General features: G+C 40.0%; 1 long non-coding RNA gene across 1 annotated transcript; it reads left to right on the forward strand.

Annotated features, from left to right (window-relative positions):
- Positions 1-515: 515 nt before the first annotated feature.
- LOC118734728 lies at positions 516-1,237 on the forward strand. The gene is made up of 2 exons (XR_004992498.1): positions 516-793; positions 853-1,237. It is a non-coding gene; the product is annotated as an uncharacterized LOC118734728 (long non-coding RNA).
- The last annotated feature ends 7,828 nt before the right edge of the window (positions 1,238-9,065 follow it).

The raw sequence follows: 9,065 nt of genomic DNA on the forward strand, positions 1-9,065 counted from the left end.
CAAACTAGTGTTTGCATTTAAGTGTTACCCCCGGGTTTAAACATCGCATGGGTGACAAAGATGTCAGAAAAGCAAAGTCAGCTTCACAATTTCCCCGCTTGGTGGATTCCTGAACAGGCAAGCATCCTTGACACTCAGGAAATCATATACGAGTACATTCTTATATGTGCATATAGTTCAAATCTTATCTTACCGTTTTGTTATTATGTTTTACTTTCATATGATTTCTCTGCAATATAATTCTAAAATTAAACAATTAAATATGTAAGACGTATCATTTATATTTGTATCTGATCTCGTACTTATATCTGTTAAGATAGTGTAAAATTGCACAAATGCACGTGATTAAAAAATTTAAACTTGAAAGCAAGTTCTTGATACGTGTAACCTCATGGTAAGCAACAACTGTTTACGTGTTGTGCACAGAGTTGCCAGGTGTCCGGTTTTTGACCGAAAAGTCCGGCTTTTAGTTTGTTTGTCCGGGTAATAATGAAAACAAAAACCGGACTATTAAGTGTCTAGTTTTTTCTTATTCGAGAAGCAAAGTCTCCTCTTAAATATGAAAACTCATACGAAGTGCTCGTATGTTTTAAAAGTGACGCCGCAAATTCATGCAAAAGTCGGCGCAAATTGTTTTGCAACGGAATGGTGGCATGTGTATTGATTTGATCAGTCGATACTTTTAATTATTGATCGATACCGGTATAAAAATGCCGTAGAATATGGAAGCTGAAGGGAGTCTCGTCTAAAAAAAAGTCAAATTTAGAGGAGAGGATAGAGCTTTTAATGCTAAGTAAAATAGTAAATTTGTATATATACATTTACCGCATAGGTTTTAAAAAATCCTTACAGAGTACAGAGATATTGGATATAAACGATTTCGCGTACGGTTGGAACTGACCTCGACGCTATGCAAAGAAACTCCTTTTTTTATCGGAAGTATTATATTCCTGTGTCTATCGGAAGGGTAGAACGCATCTTGACAGAGAAACAAACTGCCTCGACGCATCCATCATCTGAAGAGAGATTTGCATTCACTTAAACGAATTTAAGAAAATATAATAGTGTAACAACATTCCTAATATTTATTAACGCAATCGGATAAATGTGTATTATTCAAATATCTCAATTCCTATGCCGATAGCTTTAGTGGAATTGGCTGAAATATTGGTTAAGAAATTTCAGGATATACATACTTATGTACAAGTGACGTTAAATAAAAGCTTGTAAAAATAAAGATTAGAAATAAGTTACTAACGCTGTAGGTTCAAATGAAAACTATTTGCAAAAGTTGTACGAAGGACTGACGCACATGGTATAATTTTATTTTAATTAATAAATCTACGCCTATTACAACGAAATTTATATTTAGTATGCTCTACATATCTTTATGCTTATGGTAAACTGTTTTGTTTTGTCACATGTAGTAACTAAAGTCCTCCACAAAGTTGTAAAATTATGAATCACACAGGGCGGGTTGGGTTAAAAGTGTTAGTACTTCACTAGAAGAGATATCTTCTAATAGGTTGAAAATACCACCCACTTCAAGATTGAAATATGTTGATGATTTAAACCAAGGAATTTTATTTTTGTAGGACTGGCGCCCTTAACCCATCCTCTCTTGTTGAAATATTTGTAATTCAAGTGTTTAAAATTTTCTTCCAGAGAATTGTAAAAGTTTCACCAATAAAAATAAATGCGATGTCTTTAACGTATTTTTCGTATTTTTGAAATTAAGAAACACTTTTAATTTTAAGGCTGGTTTCCACTATATCATATTTTGACGCCAAAAATTAAGGACATATTTTGACACAACTTTATCTCTTTTATCCATAACCTTACCAATGATATTATGGTAGAAAAACGGAGCGATAGCCGATTTAGCAGCGCATGTGCACAACTAAAGACCTATACTGATTGAACTCAATCAATATACTGCATTTTAATCCCATCTGACACGGTTTTTTTTTAATTATTTGACGACAAATGTCATTGATTTGGACATAATGAAAACAAGCCTTTATGATAATATGATCTGTTTCAACACACACATTTATAACCGCCACCTCTACTCCATCTCCAATTCATTCTCTTGCCAAACGTGTCCGGTTTTATTGAGCCTCTGACCTGACAACCCTGAATCTTCATAGCTCAGTGGTTAACGCTTCTGACTTTGGACATCGATGATGCGGGTTCGATCCCTGCTGAAGTCTATGAATAAGAAGTCTTATGACTGCTTTAACTTCTGCCCCTTAGACTTTGTTGCTTTTTCCATTTTTCTTAATAAACGAGCTCAAAGCTATAAACTCAATAAGAATATTAAATTAATTACCTGTTAATAAGCCACAATAATTTGACAAGAAAATATAACCTTCACACAGACGTTAATTTTTCAGCAACCTTGAATATTTTAAGTCATTTGATAAACTAATGTGGGAATCTTAATTTATGGATTAAAAGACATTATAATCCAACAATAATTACAGTAAATGTAATTAATTCTTATATCTACCATATGAGCGCACTTACAAAGTTAATATATATATGTATATACATATATAACTTTGGACACTGCGTAAAAAGTGTAAGAATTTTGTATTATTTACTTTTATTATTAATACTCGAAAAATTATCCTTAATAGCTTTATCGGCAAATTCGAACCAAATTATGTCCCGATGTTTTTTGTTACTAAATGAATTTCATTTGAAAGATCTTTCAATTATGTTGATTCGATGTTTCCCAACCAGCAGAGGAATGTACGTTTTGCCGACAGTGCATTTTTTTGTACGTGCAGAAAACTATTTAAATTTTCGTTCATTCTTTGTATTCGAAAAACTTCTGAAAGTAATTATGTAATCTGAAAAACATAATTTTAAAATATTTATTTAAACTAAACGCTTACATGTTGTAAACTCATTCTGGCATTAGCTGAGGTTTCAAAAGAGCGTGCTCCTTTTTGTTAGCTTTCACTTAGCCCTAGTTTGAATGCCGTCAGACGCAACAAATTAAAATTATATAGACAGTATTTATTAAAATTTAAATAATTGCTGAATCTAATATTTGTTTTGTATTTCGTTTTCTGTAACTATGCAAACGCTTTTGTGAAGTTCAGAATAAAAGCGTTTTGATCGAAAAATGTAATCAGAAAAAAAGCCGAAAACGTATTTTTTAATATTTTCGATACTTTTCTAGCAGCTTCGGATGCACACATGTAATTGTTTCCATCTTCAAAAACGTTTCCGGATAATTTGCAGACTGGGTTGCTATTAGAAATTTAAATTGAGTTTTCATACATACGAATGTTATATACATATGTAATCCTATTGCTTCGTTACCGTAGCAATTGGAGTACAGTGCAATGTTATTACTTAATGTCGTTGAGTTGTATGTATAAAAATATGTATGCATGTATGCAAGTTAACTGAATGTCGAAAATGTTTGTTTACTAGGGTGATTTAATTCATTTTCTTGAAACCATTTTTTTTCTATTTTGAGGCGTTTTTATAGTTTGAACCAATTTACAGGACGACTTTTCACCCTGCGTTTTTTGCACATTCCTTTTAAAAAAGTTTTCCAAAATCCTCGTGCATTTACGCGATGACCTTTCTCTGCGGTCAACTGGTCAACTCTCTCGTCCTCATTTTTAAAGCGGAGCAAAAAAACCCTTCGATTTCGCTCACCGGGCAAGCTTGCCTACCCCGTGGCTTCTCTACACTTCTTGCCTACAAGCTCAACACGCATGATTTTCCACCCTGGGTGAAAAGTCATCGTGTTAATTGGCTCTTTGTCCTCATAATAGATGTATGTAATATTCTAGAGGAATAAATACATAGATATACTATATACATAAATATGTTAGGGTGTCCCTTAAAATTAAACCTATTAAATTTCTTCTTTTTGATACGTGGCAGACATTAATGCATTCATATATTACAAAGAAAGCGCGGATAAATAAAGCTAGTTGGAAAGTTCATCCTTGTCATTTACCTTGTCCTTTAGATTGTCAAAACGAGTGCACTTACCTTTGTTATATATTAAAAATAGAAAAATAAAGATTGCGGAAAGCTTATTGTCTTCTACGGGTAATACATCGCGGTAGGGATAAACCAAAGCTTATGACAGGGGATGTAGAGAGTAACGCCTCAGCCAGAAGCCTCCATTGTGATATATTAGAGAGACCTTAAGTACACCACATCTACCTTCCTCTGTAAATGGTTCATTTATACTCCCCGAAAATTCAAGGTTCTTAGTCCGCTGGGAAATCGTTTAAAAGATACTTGAGACTACATTGTCGTAACTAGGACAAAGCAGGACAATGTCAGAGATGTGCTCGATGCCCTTAACCTTCTCCTCGTTCCTGCAACTGTGGTAGAAACCATTAGAGTGGAAACCTTTACACCTTCGTATATTTCAATTGAGCAGTGTCCGTGGATGAAACTAACCTCGGAGATAATGGAGTGACAATCAAAGAAAACTTGAGACTATATCTTTTTCCATTAATTGGGGCTGAATTGAACAGTTAGGCACGGTGCACATTAGAGCGATACGATACGCGATACGATATGCGATGCGATAAGCGATATGATATAAAAGCGACACTACGGCGACATATATCGCTTGCGTATCGGCCGTGCGACAATGCGGCGACATATATCGCGTCTCTATAGGCCGAGCGAAACAGTTTTCTATCACACCGCATATGGTATGGCGTGTCGTATCGCTGCAATTTGCACTGCGCGCATGTCGATGTCGCTTTCATATGGTACCGTCTATCGTATCGCTCTGATGTGCACTAGCGTGGGCCGAAAATTCGCTTTTTTAGAATTGTGATTGATAATAGCAAAATTATGGTTCACAATGCTCTAGGTTAGGTTAGGTTAGGTTGAAGAGGCTGCCTTCATCCAACATAAGAGAGAGGCACCCTTAGACCCAGTGGGTCCGTTGTGATACCAATTGAGAGCTCGAATTCGAACCCGTCCGTTCGCCTAGAAGTGGAACCAGTTGGTTAGGTTTATAATTCGCGAGAATTCGTAAATGCCTGCTTCACTAAGATCCGCAAGACAATCAAAACGGTGGTGCTGAAATGAGCGTCGTCTCGCCCACATGAGGGCGGGGCAATGACAGAGATAGTGTTCCAGACTCTCGATTTTGTTCTCGTCGCGGCAACAATGGCAGAAATCATTAGCCGGAAAACTCATTCTGCTAGCATGCCTTCTCATTAAGCAGTGGCCCGTAATTATACCGGTCACCAGCCTTAGTACAGGCCGTTCTAGCCGAATGAGTTTGTCGAGTCGTCCCACACGTGGGTTCTTCCGACCATCTTTTGTTTGCCCTCTCCACGTAGTATGTCCAGAGCCGTGTCTTACAGGTAACACCCGACAGGGTAGTTACCTTCCGCGCAAGCTTGTCCGCCGCACAGTTACCCTGAAAGTGGCCCGGCACCCACACGATGTGAGTAGTAGATTTTGAAGCTAGATCGTTAAGGACTTTCCTATATTCTAAAGCAGTTGTAGATGATGTCTTGCAGCAATCCAATGTTTTAATAGCTGCTTGGCTACCGGAGTATATGGTTACTTTTAACATTGGTAAGCTTAGAATTTGTGAGCGATTTATTCAGTGATTTCCACCAGACTGTGACGCGGTAGAATAATATAGGACGTACCACTACTGTGTAAATCCAGTGAACTATGTGTGGTTTGAGACTCCATTTCTTGCCTATAGCCGTCTTGCAGGAGTAGAGGGCGGTAATGGCCTTTTTGGCCCGCTCTTCTACGTTACGTTGCCGGGTAAGTTTCCTGTCCAAGATGACGCAAGTATTTCACTTAGTCAGAGAGCGGCAGCTCTACGCCATTTAAGGCCGGAAGTTGAAATGGGGGGATTTTTGTTTTCCGTGTGAAGAGAACCGTGACCGTTTTAGCCGGGTTGGCGTTCAGACCGCATTCTCTAGACCAGATTTCCACGATACTCAAGGCGTTCTGCAACAGTTCTCCCATGATTTGTGGGTGCTTACCTGTTGCAGTTAGGGCAAGATCATCGGCATACGCAATAGCGTTGCAGCCTGAGCCCTGTAAGCGCATGAGTAGGGTGTTTACCGTAAGATTCCAGAGGAGTGGTGAGAGTACTCCTCCTTGAGGAGTGCCCCTAGTCGCATATCTTGTGATATGAGCTCCACCCATCTCCGAATAGATAGTTCTCCGATTAAGGAGAAGACTGATAAAGTCTACGAGTGATCGATCAAGTCCGATCCGGAGCATAGATGATGTGATCGCCTCTGGGAGCACATTATTTTGTGGAGAGCGGTTTCCACCGATTTGCCTTTCGAGTAGGCGTGTTGGCAGTCAGATAGCTTCTTAGGATCCATCTTTTGCCGAATGAATATATCCAGTATCCTTTCCAGGATCTTTAGGAAGAAAGAAGAAAGGCTGATTGGTCGAAAATTGTTGGGCTTCACATGAGAAGCTCTGCCTCCCTTCGGTATGAAGACGACCTTCGCCCATGTCCATGATTTTGGTATATGTCCTAGGTTGAGACAAGCCCTATAGATTACCGTTAGGTTGGGGCATAATATGTCAGATGCTTCTTGCAGCTCCGCTGGGAAAATGCCATCCAGCCCAGGGGATTTGAAGGGTTTAAATATTTTATGGCCCTATCCACATTCTTGTGGGTTATGATGGCTTCCCCCGTCGGAAATGGAGTTACTCTCCGCCGTGAAGTAGCCAGGAAAGTATGTATCTACAAGAATCTCTAGCATATCATCCCGAGATGAAGTCCACTCGCCGTTTGGGCTTTGGATATAGCTGGGAGAAAAGGGGCTCTTTGATAAATCCTTCCGGAAACGGTTGGCTTCCAAATGTTTCTCAATGTTGTCACAGAAGTTTTTCCATGATGTCCTCTGAGCCCTTTTGATGCCTCGCTTGAAGTTTTTTAAGGCTTCCTTATAGGAATGCTACGATCCGTCTCTTTTCGCCTTATTAAAAAGCTTCCTGCCTTCCTTCCTCAGGGTAGCGATTTCTACGTTCCACCAGTGTGGCTTCTTTTTCCCCTTCGGAATTGTGATAGGGCAGGAGGCGGAAAAAGCCACGTTACAGGCTTTGGTCATATGGTCCACTGCTTCTTCAATTTTTTCCGATGAATCTAGTCCACCGAGAGAAGCATGCTGGAAGTCTACAGATTCCGCTTCATCAGATGTTGTCGGTAAGCGAGACTTACCGTGAGAAGCTCTTCTAAAAAAGAGATCCGAGAGTATATTCCTGAAGTTGATCCAGTCGGTTCGTCTCCTGTTTCTGTAAGCGACTGAAGATGATGGTTCGAAAGAGATCTTGAAATGTATGTATCTATGGTCGGAGAAGGAGTGGTCATTTGAGACATGCCACTCACTGATATTTTCTAGAAAGCTATCCGACACAAGAGAGATGTCTAGTACCACCCTTCTGTTAGAGGTTACAAATGTTGGCCTACATCCGATATTACAAATTGCTAGGCTATTTGAGAAAATGAAATCGATAAGAGACTCACCCCGTTTGTTAGTGTCCGTGCATGATTCAATAATACAAGGTTAGATAATTATTGACAGCTGCGGTTTGACACTCCCTTACAAAAGGTTGCATTTACGAAGGACAGAGAAAGGGCAAGAATGTAATCCCGTGTTTCGAAAATAGTAGTAGAAAAGTACGCAAAGTAGGCAATTAGTAGTGAAATTCCTTTCGTAAATTCTAATGTATTTGCAGGAAATCTGGCATTTTAAACGAAATGTTGAACGTAATATTGATATATCTACGTGAATTACGTATTTTATATGCTATTTAGCCATATAAAAACTGCAAAATGACTCAAAATTAAAACAAGACTACTATGAGATTGATGTAAACATCCAATGCTTAGGCTTTCATCAGTTAAATATGCTTCATATGCATATACAAATAAACATATTGCACAAAAGCTTATACTTTTATTTCACACCAAAGCTACACTGTTTCCATGTAAATTTGCAAAGAAGCAACACGGTGCCACTGCTAAGGGAGCGGTGCGAGAGAGACAACTGTCAGTTTATCGAACCTTGTATTATTGAATCATGGTGTCCGTGGATCCCCACAGCGAATGATGAGCATTCGCATCGGTACCGAGTCGCGGGATAAGTGGCGTGGTCATGTGCCATGTACGATGAGACCAGACAGAGTGGTTTTGATCGTACTTCCACGCTTACGCTCACCGTGTCCTCGTCACTGAACTGTGTGAGTAGAAGATAAAAGAAGTTTTTCTTTATTAAAATGCATGATCTAATCTTACCTGCCTCAGGGGCTGACACGACATGATATGCATTAGAATTGAGTCCGCAATTCTTCTGGTGTACTACCCAAGGTTCCTGGACAAATACAAGCTCCTCCTCTCCTCTTTCGCCTAGGTGCAGGAGCAGAGCAGCCGATGCTGCCTTCGAATGGTGGAGGTTAATCTGTAGGACCCTCACCATTGTCAGACATGCTCAAAGTCTCGTCGTCCATTTTGTCCTGGCTGTCGTCCTTGAGCGATATTACTGTTATGTCAGCATTCTCATCGTCCGAAGCCAGGAGTTGGTCCTCCGAGATCTCGATCCATCGACTAAAGACGGATCCCAAAAGGCCAGTCACGGAACTAGCGTCGCTGTCTGTGCCTAAATTTGACTCCTGGGTCTGGGTCTGAGTCTCCACTTGTCCATCCAGGTTACCCTTGGACAGAGCTGGTTCACTCTCCCCCTTTCATGGAGTCATCTTTAGATGGCGGGTTTGAAGCCACGGGTTCGCTAGTGGTGCCTTCCGCGTTTTGGGAGATGCCCTCATTCCCTTTTTGGGTTTTAAGGGTGATGGAGTAAAGGCCGTAGCTTATTACCCCATTGTTTTAGGCGAGGATAGGCAGAGACTCCTCGTTTATCACAAGCGTGATATATCTCTGCTGGTCCTTCACCTCGCTGACCTTCACTACTCTCCAATCAAGGGCCGGTAGTGAGTCGCTGGAGAGCTGGATAATCTTCAAGATGCCTCCGGGTTTAGCGGATTCTTCTGGCACCCATGCCCTGGCCCGGAGCCTGCAA

The sequence above is a fragment of the Rhagoletis pomonella genome, unplaced genomic scaffold (genome assembly GCF_013731165.1).
Source record: "Rhagoletis pomonella isolate Grant_MI unplaced genomic scaffold, Rhpom_1.0 Rhpom_scaffold_00001, whole genome shotgun sequence".
NCBI classification, from domain to species: domain Eukaryota; kingdom Metazoa; phylum Arthropoda; class Insecta; order Diptera; family Tephritidae; genus Rhagoletis; species Rhagoletis pomonella.